A 16,429-nucleotide genomic window follows, 5' to 3' on the forward strand; every position below is an offset into this window, starting at 1 on the left:
AAGGGAGTGTGATTGGGGTGCATTGTATGAAATTCCCAAATAATTAATAAAAATATTATGTTGGAAAAAGAAAAAAGAAAATGCCCCATAGACTTGATTAAAGTCTAATATGACAGAGGCATTGTTTTTCTATTGAAGTTACCAATTGACCTTATCTTGTGTCAAGTTGAAAAAAACCAAACCAGCACAAATACCAAAGAGCAAAATATGAAGGGCTGAGGACTGGAGCTGGCTTGGCAGTTAAAGTGCACACTGCTCACACAGGCACTGCACGGCCTCACACAGAGGCCCTGAGTTGGCGCTTAGCACCCACGTAAGGTGGCTCACAACCACCTGTAACTGCAGCTCCACAGAATTCAGTGTCTACTTCTGCTCCCCCAGAGTGACTTAAGTCTCATAACCCCACCCCATGGACACATAAGAAAAAGGCTTAAAAACTTCAGATATGGACAGATGTAGTAGCATGCTCTTTTAATCCCAGCAGAAGCAAACAGATTCTGTGAGGTTGAGGACTTGTTTACATAGCAAGTTCTAGGACAGCCAGGGATACATAGTGAATCCCTAACTCATAAAGAGAGAAATATGAAAAGAGACATTACAATGGATATCACAGAAATGGATAATTTCTGAAACCCATACACTTTACTACGACTGAACCATGAAGTAGAGGAAAACTGAAGAGATTGATAATAAGTAATGAAACTAAATTAGTGATTAAATAATGGTCTCCCCAAGAAAAGCCCAGGACAAGACAATTGCACTGCTGAGTTCTGTCAAACATTTAAGGAGAACTGATATCAGGGTCTTCTTAAACTATTACACATACACACACACACACACACACACACACACACACAAGAATTGAATATGAGGTAATCTCTCCAAACACATCAATGATGCCAGTCTTATCCTGTTGTTACCCCAACCACACAAGAACATCTCAGTTTTAATAGTTTAATAACCCCGATGAACATAGATATAAAAATCCTCAACATTCATAGAAGTTAAACATATGTAAATCATTTAAATGAAAGGCAAAAACTATTTGATCACCTCGATTCATTAAAAATGCCTTTGATAAAATTAAACATTCAACATTAAACAAATTAGGAATAGAGAGACTATACACATACTTGAACATAATAATGCCAAATATAACAAGCTAACATATAATCTCATACTGCACAGGAAAAAGCTGAAAGCTTCTCTCCTAATATCCAGAACAAGACCATCACTTGTATTCAAGATAGCACTGAAAGCCCCGGGCAGAACAATCAAGCAAGGGAAAGAAATGAAAGCATCTAAATTGGAAAAGAGGATGTCAAATTGTCACTATTTGCATATGACATGGAATTATATAGAGAAAAACTCAGACTCCACCAACACTTATGGGGATTAATATACAAATTTAGCAAAGTATCAGGAAACAAATTGTAAAAGTTAGTGTTGCTAAATACCAATAGCAAATTATCTAAGCTAGAAATCAAGGAAGCTACCCTATTTTTCAATAACTATGAAAATTAAATGCGTGGGAGTACATCTAAACAAAAGGGTGAGAAATCTCTACGATTGGAGACTATATGAAATAGAATGTAAAATTAAAGAAAAACACAATAAATTGAAATACATTCTACATTTATTGATTGAATGAATCAATACTATTAGAGTGTACAGATCACCAAAAGTTGTCTACAGATTCGTTATAATCCCTCTCAAAGACAGTCTTCCGAGAATCAGGGAATACAACTCTAGAAGTTCTCTAGAAGACACATGCATGTGTGCATGTGTTCATGTGTGCATGTGTGCATGTGTGCATGTCTGCATGCACGTGTGTAAATGCACATACACACATGCATACACATACAAAAGCCTTAATAGACAAAAATGTTTAGCAAAGAAAAAAGGCAGAAGGAATTATGCTAAATAATTCCAAAATAAGCTGCAAAGTTGTAGTAACCAAACAGCATGAAACTGATAGAGAGACATAACAACCATTGCAACAGAGCAAGGGCTGTGCACCAGATCCACAGTATAGCCAACTGACTTCTAACAAACACTGATAACACGCAGGGGCAAAGGACAGTCACTTAAAATAATGATTGGAAAATTGAGTAGACAGAAGAATAAGATTAGATCCCTTAACTGACCAGTTGAAAGATCCTAAAAATGAATTAAAGGCTCAAACAGTAAGATCTGGAAAAAATGAAACTACTAGAAGAAAATGTAGAGCAAACAATTTAGGACACATGAATGGGCAAGACCTGAAAACCACAGTTAAAAAAAAAAAAAGCAAAATTGACAAATGGGATTATGACAAAGCACAAAAGTTCTGCACAGCAAAGGAAGCAGCCATCAGGGTGAAGAAGCAACATGCATCATGAGTGGCCACACTGGTAAACCACACATCTGATGAGGAGTGAATATCTAGGTATAAGGGGTTCGAATAACAGCAAAAGCCAACCTGATAAAAAAGTGCACAGTAAACATATTTGAAAAGAAGACAGACAAGTGCCTCAACAGGTGTGTGCAAGATATTCAGTCCCACTAGTTACCAGGAGATGCAAATCAAAGCGGATGTGAGCTATTTCTGTATCCCAGTAAGGATGGCTATTACAGAATGAGAAATGCTGTGATACAGAGAAAAGGGAGTCCTTTCTCACTGGTGTTAGGAATGTAAATTAGTGTAGCCATTTTGGAGAACAAGATGGAAGGTCCTTAAAAAAAACACCTAAAAATAGAACCACCATATGGTCCAGCAATCTCACTTCTGGGTTTATATCCAAGGGAGGGGGATCGGTATGTCAAAGAGACATCTGCACTCCCATGTGCACTGCAGCAATAGCCAAGAAAAGGAAAGAAGCTAGTGCTCATCAAGGGAATACAGAAAGCTTGGCAATAAAACACAATGGAATACTATGTGGCAATTACAAAGAGTGAATTCCAGCCATCTGCAACAAGGGGCTTAGAGCTGGAGATCATTGTGTTAAGTGAAATAAGGCAGGCACAGAAATGACAAGAGCTGCATGACCTCATTCGTATGTGGATTATAAAACTTTGGTCTCAGAGTTTGAGGATAGATACTGGTTGCCAAGGTGGGAGAGGCTGGGAGTTGAGAGGGAGGTGCAATATTTGGTCAGTGGTGATGACTGACTACAGTTAGGAGCAAGAGGGTCTGGGGTTCTAATGTTAATTGTGTGCCACATTTCAAAAAGCTGGACAAAAGCATTCTGAAGAGTTTCACAAGAATGTGCTCAATATTTGAGGAAATTGCTGTTTAACCTAGCTAAGAAGGTACAGTAGACTCTCCTCTGAGATCATGGTCTCACTAGCCACATGTAGTTGGCTAGGGTTTCGGTACCAGGTATGATTTCCTTCCTGTTAAGCCAGCTTTCCATTCAATTAGAATGTGATTAGTTACTGAGAACACCCAAGCATAACTAGGGCACCTTTAGGGATAGCTTATCTTGCCAATGTTTGTTATGGCTCATAAGGGCCATAGCTGGGTGGGGCTATGAGTGCTTCCTCCCTTAGCAGTTTGCACTTCACCTTTCAGTACTGTGAAAGCTAGTCCTCATTGAGCAGGCTTTCAGGTCATTGCCAGCTCAGTTCCTCCCAGCCCTATGTCCAAAGTGGGTGGTGTCTTCAGCCAGCTTCTGGGAAACAACCAAGAACAAGGGCAATGGCCTATATTGTTTTGGGGACTCTCTTGGACTCCCCGGCTAACATCTTGAAAGGAGGTTTCTGATGCCTGGTACTGGGAGGTGGGGGTGTTAGATTAGATAATCTATGGCTCTTGGGAAGAGTGTTTTCACCCAAAGTAGTACAACATCATTTAAACTACATGTGTGTGTATTTGCATATCTGTATTGTGTGTGACCTTAGGTAAATATAAAATAATGTTTCCCTACATCTTTTGCAAACATCTTAAGTGTTATTTATCCCTCTTTCCTCCCTACTTCAACTTTCTTAAAGCAAAATATTCCTATCTTCACTCTAAATGCTTATGCTTATGTCCACAGATGATTGTAGCTCTCACCCCTCATCAAAGAAGGTTCTTATGAAGCAGAGAGAGACCATCACACAGAAAACACAATTAGTCAAAATGCAGAGGACAACTGACTGCCTGGTACCTGGACACAACTGATATATCTACAGCACAAGTCCTGCACCCAAGGTTCAGGGAACACCTTAGAAGACAGGAGGACTGTAAGAAGCCTAGACCAGGAAGTCTGCTGTGAGAATGTGCCTTCCAGTTATCAAAGGGAAGCTACACCCATAAATCTCAACAACACGGCTGCTTAAAGGGAACTTGAACAATTAACATCCCAATGCAAATGGGGAGGGGTCTCCTAAGGCCCACCAATAGATGAAGAGCTATAAGCAATTAACAACTGCTGAGAGACGGGGAATCAGTTTTCCCTAGGGATAAGTTCCCTAAATCATTATCCAATACCAAGTGGTCAGCCCTAGAAACATGCATATAGGCAACGCTGACAGACCTAACACGAGGTATTTATGTATTTATTTGTCCATATGTATATGTAATAAGATTGGTTAAAGAGGATGAGGTCAAGAGGGAGGGAGATAGGCCGGAGGAAAGGGGGTGATGTAATTATATTTTAATTAAATCTTTGAAGGCGCAGACTTCAGCAGCAAATTCTCCATAGACTATTACCTCAGCGCCACATGTGACTTCCTTCTGTCCTTTCTAATGCTCAAAGCCCCATTTTTTTTATGCCATTAAGTCACTCTCCTGAAATTTGTAAGAATTTAAATCTTTGAATTTGTGTTTTTAAAGTGAAATGAGATAGATCAACTAAGCATGTACTAGGGGTTGGAGCCCTTGCCAGCTCCCTACTTTCTTGGCCTTCTCATACTGCTGCCCCCCCCCTCTGTTTCAGGTGGGAGCAGGGCCTGCACTTGGACACCACAGAGTCAGAGTCTAACTGTGACAGTGCCATGTCTGAGTGAGTATTAACAGTAAATATAACAAAACCCATCATATCATGTTGAGGGGCAGATTGTCACAGCAAAAAACCTTCCAGTTTATGAGTAAAAGGTCCTACGATTTTATTTTTTGCGTTGTGTCCTGAAAGTTATGTAGTAGTACAGCATGTAGTGTGTAGAAGTTAATAATCAAAGTGTCATTGATTATGTGCAATTAGAGGGGCTAACAAAAAACTCTAGCACACTGGGAAAAATATAGGCTGCGTCAAGAAGAGATCAGAGCTCAAGTATGCTTTGCTCTTTGCATTGTTGAAATGAATTCGGGATATTAATTTTAGACCTCATTAAATATGCATGATAGAATTTCAATAGTAAAACTAAAACAATAGAAATGAAATATACTTCTACTGAAAAAATGTACACCAAGAAAATACACAAAACTCCAACAATCCTCTCGCTCAAAGGCTTATAATGAGAAAAAAGAGGGTGAATAGAAAGATTAAAACAATAATAATAAGTATAATGGTAAACTGAGAAAGTCATACAAACAAACTGAACTAAACAAGCAACTGTAGTTCTGTGTTCTTCATACAAAATGCCCTAAAACAAGGGTAGGTAAAGATGAAGTGTGTAGAAAACGCTTAATAGTTACATATTAAAGGGAAGAATGTGAACAGCATTACTAGGCAAATAGACTTTTGGAACTAAAGCCATTAAATGGGGGCCAAAATAACAATGGGTTAATTTTACTAAGAGTATCTTTTTAAAAATATATACTTTTAATTTGTTAATTTATTTTTCACATTCTAATCCAAGTTCCCCCTCCCTCTTCTCCTCCCACTCCCCTACTTTCCCCCAACCCCACCTCCCATCTGCTCCTCGGACAGGGTAAGGTCTCACCTAAGAAGTCTACTAAGTCTGTCCCATGTTTTAGTTGAAGCAGGACCTAGGTACCCCACCCCCATGCCTAGGCTGGGCAAGGTATCTCTCCATATAGAATGGACTGCACTAAGTCAGTTTGTGCTTTAGAATTAGATCCTGAACCCATTGCCAGTGGCCTCACATATTGTCCCAGTAGCACCATTGTCACCTATATTCAGGGAGTCTAGTTCGGTCTTATGTAGGTTCCCTGTAGTGGGAAATGCTGGCCACGCCCCCTTGAGGGCTGGCCCAGGTGAAGCTATCCATGCCCATTTGGGGGCTGGCACAAATGATGCTGACCATGAACACTTGGGCGTGGTGAGTGATATAGCAAGACTTTAAAAATGAGGGTTGCATGCATGTGGCTCTCTCTGTTCCCTCACCTGCCTGGTTGTACAGGACTGACTTCATCCCATGAGTATTTTCATAATAAACATCTGCTCATCAAACTAGATCTGACTCCATTGAGATCTGCATTAATTGTGTTTCACATTACCTGGTGTCAGAAATGGGATGACCCCACGCCTATACTGGGAGACCAGAAGTGGGATAACCCCACCTCCCACCCCAGGGTTCCCAGAGGAAGAGGGGAACCTGCTGCCTCAAGCTGCCAGTCACCGCAAGACACCAGGTGCCTGAGCCACAAGCTGCCAGGTGCTGAAAGCCTCTTCCCACGACTAGTCAAGTGGTGGCAGAACCTGGTCAACTGGTGGTAGTGTTACAAACTTCCATGTAAACTTCACAAAAGCTTGAAAAGGGATTTTAGAAGCAAAATAACAGCGACAAGCATGACTTCTTGGTAGCAGCATTTTCTCGGGTGAGCCCTGTTTTGCTAGAGACAAGCAGAGACTCGAGCGGTTCCTTTAAGAGAGGTTTCCTGACTCAGCCTAAGTGGAAAAAACTGCAGGGCTCCTTTTAAGAGGCCTGGCTAGCTAAGTCGGTAGAACATGAGACTCAGTCTCAGGGTCATGGGTTCATGTCCCCATGCAGCTCGAAGTGGCAGTGACAGTGGCAGTGGCAGTGACCACATCTCCAAGCTGGCAGCCTGCTGCTTGATGGCAGCATAGACCAAGGCAGTGAACACAGCTCTCAGTCTGGTGGTAAATGTACTCCCACCATCTTGGAAAGACATTGGCTAAAAAAGCTGCCACTTTAACTTTAGCAATGTTGTTTACCAGATAAAATATTGTGTGGCCATAAAAAGGTAAAGATTTACAATAAAGACAGATTCAGATGAAGAAAAACATCTAAAGGTTTATGCTGTGTTTAAAAGAAAGAAGGAAAAAAGGAAGGAAGGAAGGAAGGAAGGAAAGAAAGAAAGAAAGAAAGAAAGAAAGAAAGAAAGAAAGAAAGAGTGGTGGTGGTGCATGCCAGTAGGATTTGCTGAAGGAAGCAGAGGCAGGCAGATTTCCACAGAGAAATCCTGTCTCATAAAAGGAAAAAAATAAAAGTAAAAGAAATAGAATAATAAAAAGCCACATAAAGATGGAAAATACACAGAGAGTCTGGATACTATATGCTATATTGTTGTCTTTAAATTGTTTGATTGCTGAGGAAAGAGCTACAGCTGCTACAATACATTTGATTATCAGTGCTGCTAAATTAATTCAACTTATATATTTTAAAAATGCTTTGACTGATAAATTTAAATATAAGGCCAGGTTACTTGGGAAAAGAGTTTTTTCTTATATTTCCACAGAAAAACATAAAGGTATGGATTCCTTCCAGACTAATATGGTTTGATCAAGCAAGACCCCCTGAAGTGGCCCAACTGATCCTACATCCAAAACAGCTGAGATGATGCAGTCATAGATGACTAGAGCCAGGTTTCTGTTTTATCATGATCCCCATGGTATGGACATCGCCCTCCCCAACCAGCAGGAAGCAGTTTGGACGATGCCCAAATTCCCAAATATTGTTTATAAATGTTTGTTTTCATTTAAATAGGGTTGGTTATAAATGGTAATGAAAACCCTTCTTTTTATTTTAGACAGAAAAGAGATGATGGGGGAGGTCCTTCTGTGTATGTTTATCTTATTGGTTGTTGAATAAAGAACTATTTAGCCAATGAGGCAGAAAGATAGGTGGGACTAGGAGTTGAGGAGGATTCTGGGAAATGTAGTAAAGAATTCTTGTGATCCAGACAGGAAGTGACATAGCAAGCAGACTTGGAATATAAGCAGGGACAAACAAGAAATCGTCCTCTTCCTCCTCCTTTCTTCTCTGGAGCCACCATGTGAGCCTGACAAGAGAGGACGCATGCTGCCAGCATCCTCTATCAGATAAGTCTTTATAAATATATAGATTATGGCTATGGTTGATACTTAAGGCAGAGCAAACATATAAGGAATCCTGGTCATTGGCCAGCAGCATTGTACCTAACATAAGTAAGTAAGCCTCTGTGTATTATTTGGGGTCCTAACGTGGCAGGTGGGAGGCAGAACTCGGTGTGGGGGGGCTGGCGGAAAGATTTATCATTACAGTTCCCCATTTGTCAGACCTGAATCAGTGATCTCTCACTAGATATGGTATTAACTCCTTTGTTCATATTATTGCTCCTCCCTCACTTTGATTGTACTCCAGGAGCTCAGCCCAATGGCTAGTTGTGGATTTCTATATTTGCTTCCATCTGTTTCTGGAAGAGGGTTCTAGCTTCTCTGGGGTTGTGGATTGTAGGCTGGGTATCTTTTGCTTTATGTCTGGTGTCCACTTATGAGAGAGTACATACAATGTTTGTCTTTCTGGGTTTCAGTTACCTCATTCAGGATGGTTTTTTCTAGTTCTGTCCATTTGCGTGTGAATTTTAGGATGTCATTGTTTCTTACTGCTAAGTGGTACTCCGTTGCGTAAATGTACCACATTTTCTTTATCCATTCTTCAGTTGAGGGGCATCTAGGTTGTTTCTAAGATCTGGCTATTACAAATAATGTTGCTATGAACATAGTTGAGCAAATGTCCTTGTGGTGTGAATGTGCCTCCTTTGGGTATATTTCCAACAGTGGTATTGCAGGGTCTTGAGGTAGGTTGATTCCTAGTTTTCTGAGAAATCACCATACTGATTTCTGCAAAGCTGTACAAGTATGTACTCTCCCCAACGCTGGAGGAGTGTTCCCCCTTTTCCACATCCTCTCCAGCATAAGTTGTCATTGGTGTTTTTTATCTTAGTCATTCTTACCGGCATAAAATGGAATCTCTGAGTAGTTTTGATTTGCATTTCCCTGATGACCAAGGATGTTGAGCATTTCCTTAAGTGTCTTTCTGCCATTTAATATTGTTCTGTTGAGAACTCTGTTCAGATTTGTAGCCCAGAAGCTTATCAGCTTAATTGTTGCTCTCAGTGTCTGTGTTACTGGTGTTCTATTTAGGAAGTAGTCTCCTTTGCCTATTTGTTCAAGGGTATTTCCCACTTTCTCTTCTATGAGGTTCAGTGTAGATGGATTTGTATTGAGGTCTTTGATCCATTTTGACTTGAGTTTTGCATGGTGACAGATATGGATCTATTTGTATTCTACTACATGTTGACAGCCAATTATACCAACACCATTTGTTTAATATGTTTTCTTTTTCCCATTTTATATTTTTAGATTCTTTGTCAAAAAATTAGGTATTCATAGGTGTGTAAGTTGATATCAAGGTCTTCGATTCTATTCCATTGGTCCACCTGTCTGTTTTTATGTCAATACTAAATTGTTTTCATTGTTATAGCTCTGCAATAGAGCTTGAAGTCAGGGATGGTATGCCCCAAATAATCCTTTATTGTACAGGGTTATTTTGGCTATCCTGGGTTTTTTGTTTTTCCATATAAAGTTGAGTATTGTTCCTTCCAGGTCTATGAAGAATTGTGCTCAGATTTTTATGAAGATTGCATTGAATCTGTAGATTACTTTTGGTAAGATTGCCATTTTGACTATTTAATCTTACCTATCCAAGAGCAGGGGAGATCTTTCCATTTTCTGATATCTCCTTCAATTTCTTTCTTTAAAGACTTGAAGCTCTTGTCATACAAGTCTTTCACCTGTTTCGTGAGAGCTACCCCAAGATATTTTATGTTGTTTGTGGCTATTATAAAGGGTGATGTTTCTCTGATTTCCTTCTCAGTCCATTTGTCATCTGGATAGAGGAGGGCTACTGATTTTTTTTAGTTAATCTTGCTAATTATTGAAGGTGTTTATCAGTTGTAGTACTTTCCCTGGTAGAATTTTTGGGGTCACTTATGTAAACTATCATGTCATCAGCAAATAGCAAGAGTTTGACTTCTTCCTTTCCAATTTGTATCCCTTTGGTCTCCTTTTGTTGTCTTATTGTTCTAGCTAGAACATTGAATAGATATGGAGAGAGTGGACAGCCTTGTCTTGTTCTTGATTTCAGTGGGATTGCCTTGAGTTTCTCTCCATTTAGTTTGCTGTTTGCTGTTGGATTACTGTATATTGCCTTTATTATGTTTGGCATGTTCCTTGTGTCCCTATTCTCTCCAAGACCTTTATCATGAAGGAGTGTTGAATTTTGTTGAAGGTTTTTTCAGCAACTAATGAGATGATGATGTGGTTTTTTTTTTTCTTTCAGTTTGTTTGTATGATGGATTACATTGGCAGATTTTCATATATTGAACCATCCCTGCATCTCTGGGATGAATCCTACTTGGTCATGTTGGATGATTTTTCTGATGTGTTCTTGGATTCGGGTTGCCAGTATTTTATTGAGTATTTTTGCATCTATGTTCATGAGGGAAATTGGTCTGTAATTCTCTTTCTTAGTCAACTATTAGTATCTTAAAACTTAGATGCATCAACTTAAAATAGCTTCAAAATAAAGAAATTAACATAGCTCTAAAGCAAAACTGTCAAATCCACACCACTGTGGTCAAAGTGAACACAGCTCCCTCATTAGAAATAAATCATTCCATGAGCCCTAGAGATGGCCATGGGAACACTACTGTACAATTGCAGACTACAGAATGACCCTCAAGGAGTTGTAATGTAGCAAGGGAGGATCACATAGAAAGATAATGTGCCAAAGATGCAAATAATAAGGATGAGTTGAGGCTAGTGTGTGGGACCTCGAATGCAAGTTGTGGAAAAACACATAATTATTTTCTAGTTCATATGAAATTGACCATATAGTAGGCCAGAAAGTAAATTTCAATTTTTGTTTGTTTTTTGAAACAGGGTTTCTCTGTGTAGCTTTGGCTATCCTGGCACTTGCTCTGTAGATTAGGCTGGCCTTGAACTCACAGAGATCCACCTGCCCCTGCATCCCAAGTACTGGGATTAAAGGCATGCACTACCACTGGCTAGCCAAATTTAAAATTTAATGCAACTGTTTTACTATAACTTACACTGTCTAATATCATAGGCCATTAGACACTTAGATATGGCTATTCCAAACTTAGATGTGCTATGTGGCAGAGTGGTCAGATTTGAACATTTAGAACAACAATGTAAAATACCTACAATACATTTTTAAAGTCTAGATATTTATTTTTTATTTTAAGCATTATAAAAACATAACAAATTCCCCCCCAAAAAACCATAATAAAATTAATCAGACCCAGCCAAAGACTATACAACCCAATGAACTTCTCTACTGTTGAAGCTACTATTGAAAACAGAAGCTGTGGGTCATCACATTGAATTTTATACTTTCAGTATTAAATACATTTAATGTACTTATCTACCACCAAAATTAAGAATCCATGACAGAGTAATAACTAGAAAAACAACTAGCTTTATATCTTTCATAATTTGTGTTCATTGTTTGCAAAAGGTTGAGGTGTGTCATAGATATATTAGGTTGCATAAAATATATTATTAAGTTTGATTTGATCTATTTATTTTGTGTTATTAATGTGGTAACTAATTTTTGTTAAAATGAAAATAACTTGAATTATATTCTTATAAGATATAGTTTATATTCTACAACAGCAAGTATTAGTTAGAAAGTATAAATAAAATACCTCCATGTACTTGAAATTTTAGATGTTTCTGAATAAGCTATAGGTCAAACTAAAAATCATAATTCATATGATTATGATTAGTATCTAAATACACTTAGAACTAAACAACAATGAAATTTCTGCATATCAAAACTATGAGAGAAAGCTGAAGCAGACAGACACATTGTGGTGCACATCAGGTTACAATGCAGATGGAAAAACTGATGGTCCTTTACATACTGTGCACAAATCGCTGGAACTGAAAAATGGGCACAAAGAACAAATCATAGAATAAAGCATACAGTATGAGATTGGAGTGTATTCTGGGTATCAAACTCAGGATTCCACACATGCTAACCAAGTGTTGTCCCCTGAGCTGTATCCTCAGCCCCACGGATCTAGTTCTATTAAGCTCCCTCATGTATAAAGTAACATTTTTAGGACTAGAAACATAATAGATAAAAATTACAGAGAAGCAGGGACACAACAGATGTTTCTAGGTTTGAAGATGTTCTTTATCAGTTTGAGGGAGTTCCTTTTATCCTAGTTTGCTGAGAAGCAAAATTTCAGGTTGAAGATTACTACCACATAAGAAAAGAACAAATGGGATGGGGAGAAGAACAAAGGACTTCAAAACTTACAGGAAGGGTCTTTGTCCTGAACTGAATGGCCATTAATGATGTCCAGAAGCCTGCTACATATCTACTAAGTACTCATGAAAAGCATAACTGAGAAAACCAGAGCGCAAAGGAGAATAACTTGGTGGGATAAGGAGAATTCCAGGTCAAGACCAAGGTGCTCCAAGGGGCTTGTGAGTAGAAGGTATCTTGAGTATTGGGCATCACCATTCTGTCTGGACATAAGAGTGCCATCTGTTCCCACAGACAGGTAAATTAGTCCCTGCAGTTGTGCTGTTGAATGTCCAGAGAATTAAAAAGGTAGTTGTCTGTGGGCGTGAGGCACACACAGCTGGCTCTGACTGCTGGCTTGGGCTGCCATTAGGCTGGAGCAGAGGAAGTAAATGATTAGGTTCAGGGTGGCAAGGTGGACAGCAGTAAGCGCGTGGGTTGTGTTCCTCCTGAATACTGCTGCAGGCTCATCCTCTAATGTGATTTACGAGGTGACAACAACTAAATTTTATCTGCAGCTGAGATGAATGTGAGTATGACTCATGTACCCAACATTCCACCTGGCCGCTCTGTTTATTGTAATAACATCCCAAGCCTTACACCTGAAACTTCAGTGCCACACAATACAAATGTTTAGTTTTTGCTCTCAGCTTGTGCCATCTGCTGTTCACCTCCACTGGCATTGTTTCAGGATCCTGCCTCAGGAGGGACTTCTGCAGCAAATGAGAGAAAAATGATGAAAACAGAGCTATTTGAAAACTTCTTTTCAGATTTCAATGCCTAGTGACCAATTCCGGTAAGAACTGGTTGTGCATAGCACAGTCCTCTACTATAGTGGAGGCACACTGTCAGTCACCTGGCAAGTCTTCTAGTATAGTGGGAATCACACTGTCAGTCACCTGGCACAGTCTCTACTATAGTGGGAATCACACTGTAAGTCACCTGGCACAGTCCTCTACTATAGTGGAGGAACACTGTAAGTCACCTGGCACAGTCCTCTACTATAGTGGAGGAACACTGTAAGTCACCTGGCACAATCTCTACTATAGTGGGAATCACACTGTAAGTCACCTGGCACAGTCCTCTACTATAGTGGAGGAACACTGTAAGTCACCTGGCACAATCTCTACTATAGTGGGAATCACACTGTAAGTCACCTGGCACAATCTCTACTATAGTGGGAATCACACTGTAAGTCACCCGGCCCAGCAGAGCCCTTACAAACTCTGAAATCTCTAAAACTAGAGAACATGTCTTAGTTCAGCTGTAATGGTTTCTACCACTAGTTTTTCTGATTCTACTTTTGTTCATAGTTCCTGCTTCCCCCTGAATGGGATATGCTTCTTTTTCATTATTCAACCCTACCATGTTAGAAAGGGCACTAAATACTTTGTCCTGTTGGGGAAAGGGCTCTGCTTTAAAATTCTTTGAAAACTTACTTGGATCCAAAGATGTTGGGGTAAAATTGTACACATTTGCAATTTCTTTCTCTCTTTCTTTGATTTATTTTATTTTTATGTGTGTGAGTGTTTGCCTGCATGCCTGCCCACACATCATGTGCATGCCTGGTGACTGTGAAGGCCGGGAGAAGACAGCAGATCCCTTGGAAATGGAGTTACCGATGACTGAATTACCATGTGGATTCTGGGAACTGAACCTGGATTCTCTGCAAAAGTAGTGAGCACTCTTAATTGCTGTACCACCCCCAACAATACTCCCTTGTAATCCTTTGCTCTTTCCAGTGAATCTATGGTTTTCCCACTGTTTATTTTGCATTTTCAGAATATATCTATTCTTTCTATATGTATGGAACCATAGACTGGGTTCTTTTTTGTTCTAGCCATGCTCTGTCTTCGACTCCCTCTCATCCTGTCTCTCTGTCTTGCCCATGCTCTCCCTTTCTCTATGTTCTCCTGTAGCCTCCTTCTCTCTGCTCTGTTCCAATTTCTCTCACAGCCAGGTCCAGTCTGCTGGCCATGTTCTGTCTACTTTCTCTGATCTTGACTCTTCCAGATGCCTCTGGCTGTTCTGTCCCTCTCAGTCCACAATAAAATCCTTACCCATACCATGGAGCAGTCATGTAGCCAGTTTATACAGTACTAAAGATCTGAGATGTCTATAGTCTTCCTCAAGACAGTCACAATTTGGATAGCATGAAATGTAGAATACATTCCATATTCAGTCTCCTTTGTACAAATAAAGCATTATTATTCCTTAGAACAAAACTTCGGGTCTAGTAGACCATGGTATCTACAATGGAGCAGGACCAGGTTCAAACAAGGCTAAGAAAGCAATAATTATTCACTAACTTTCCAAAGAATTGTAAAATCTGTTAGGACATTCCCACAAAGCACGGGGAGCTTTAAGTAAACTGTTATCCTATGTATATATAACCGTGAGGGAAATATTGTTTGAATCTGTAGTTACCAGAACAAGGACCTTTCTACCTCTTTGATTTCTTGCTGAGCCCCTGTTCCTGGCTCCTAGAAATCTTTAATGGGTCAAAGAGGAGCGAATGCCTATTCACGGTGTTCTAACAGCTCACTATCCTTGATGAGTATAGAATTCTAAATGAATAATGTATATTGTGATGATTAATCCTGATACTCCAAAGTGAAAAAATTAGGCCGTATACCAATGGAAGGGCTTGCACAATTAATAACACAGTGATAAGAGAAAGCAATCTTGTATAGAAACAAGCTTAAAGGACCAACCCTGACTATAGTTTGTTAGAGACCTAGAGGAATTAGGAAAGATAAAAACATTAATTATAATGGTTTAGCCAATGTCTCAAAAAGCTAAAACTCCATCCATGTAGATACTGGATTTCTTCAGAATTGGTTCCAGAGATATTGATGTCTTAGAATTATGGGAAATGCCATAGACTGAAACCCTAAATTTGAGTTTTACAAAAATCAAATAAAGGAGATTTCCATCAGGACCTTGCACAGCCATTTCCCTCCCAGCTCTAATTTTCAGCAATTCAGAAGCCCTGGAAAATTTGGTGAGGAGCTTTCCAGTTTCAAATCCTGTGATCAGTGGTTTGAGGATGAAATCCATCCTCATCCAGCTAGCAGAGACATACCGAAGACCTGCTCTGGTCTCTGAGGATGCAGTAGTCCTTATCATTTCTTAGAAATACGTCCGGACAACTCTCACTGTTAGAAGAAATGAAGACCAGAGAGCAAATAATGGAGGTGATATGATTCACAAGTGGCCACACTAGTGCAAGCTTGCACCAATGCAGGGCTTTCAATGCTATGTTGTACTACCTTTCTTCTGCAGACTTCTCAAGTGAGCCATGGCTGGCTATCTCTAGCCCTCTACCCTGCACAATTCATCGGATTCCCTTAAATCAACATTTTCAGTGTTGACACAATAGGCAAATTAGGATGTCCTTGCAATTAAGGGTATTTATTTTAAAAACTAACTTTTAAATTCTCAGTCCCCAAAGAAAATGAGACTCTAATTTCTTATATAAATGCAAGATTTTAGATTCCCTTAATTATAGTTAAAAATGTAACTGCAAACAAACGTCAAACCAGAATGCCAAAACAACAGCTTTAAGTCCCATTTCACAAGTTGTTCTTTTAGAGATGTCTTCACATTGTCAATCAAAGAGATAATTTTGATTTTGCCACAGTTCCTGCCTCCATTAAAAACAGCAAGTGTGTGATAGCATAAGAAGTTAGGCAAGTGAGTTGTCCTCAAAGCTGTTGATGGATTGGAAACCAGAGAAAATGGTGAGTCTGGGAGAAACTGTTGTATTATTGAAGATGGTGTTGAATACTTCATTTGGTAATGATACTATAACAATGACATCAAAGTGGAATCACCCCAAGGATTAATTATTCTATCTTATGAATAAAGCAGGTAATACTAAATTCAACAGCTGTTTGTTGATTATCTACATGATAACAGTAGGCTATAAAATGATGATTAAGGAGGCAACGGTCTTAAAAAAATTAAACAGAAGAAACAATACTACAGAGTGTCTGGA

The 16,429-nt window shown here is 39.3% G+C and overlaps 1 protein-coding gene across 1 annotated transcript in view; it reads right to left on the bottom strand.

The window, feature by feature from the left end:
* The window catches only part of Lekr1 (leucine, glutamate and lysine rich 1), a 185,997-nt gene that overhangs the window by 33,183 nt on the left and 136,385 nt on the right, over positions 1–16,429 (bottom strand). The gene's annotated exons all lie outside the window — the stretch shown is intronic.

The sequence above is a fragment of the Cricetulus griseus genome (assembly GCF_003668045.3).
Source record: "Cricetulus griseus strain 17A/GY chromosome 1 unlocalized genomic scaffold, alternate assembly CriGri-PICRH-1.0 chr1_0, whole genome shotgun sequence".
NCBI classification, from domain to species: Eukaryota; Metazoa; Chordata; class Mammalia; order Rodentia; family Cricetidae; genus Cricetulus; species Cricetulus griseus.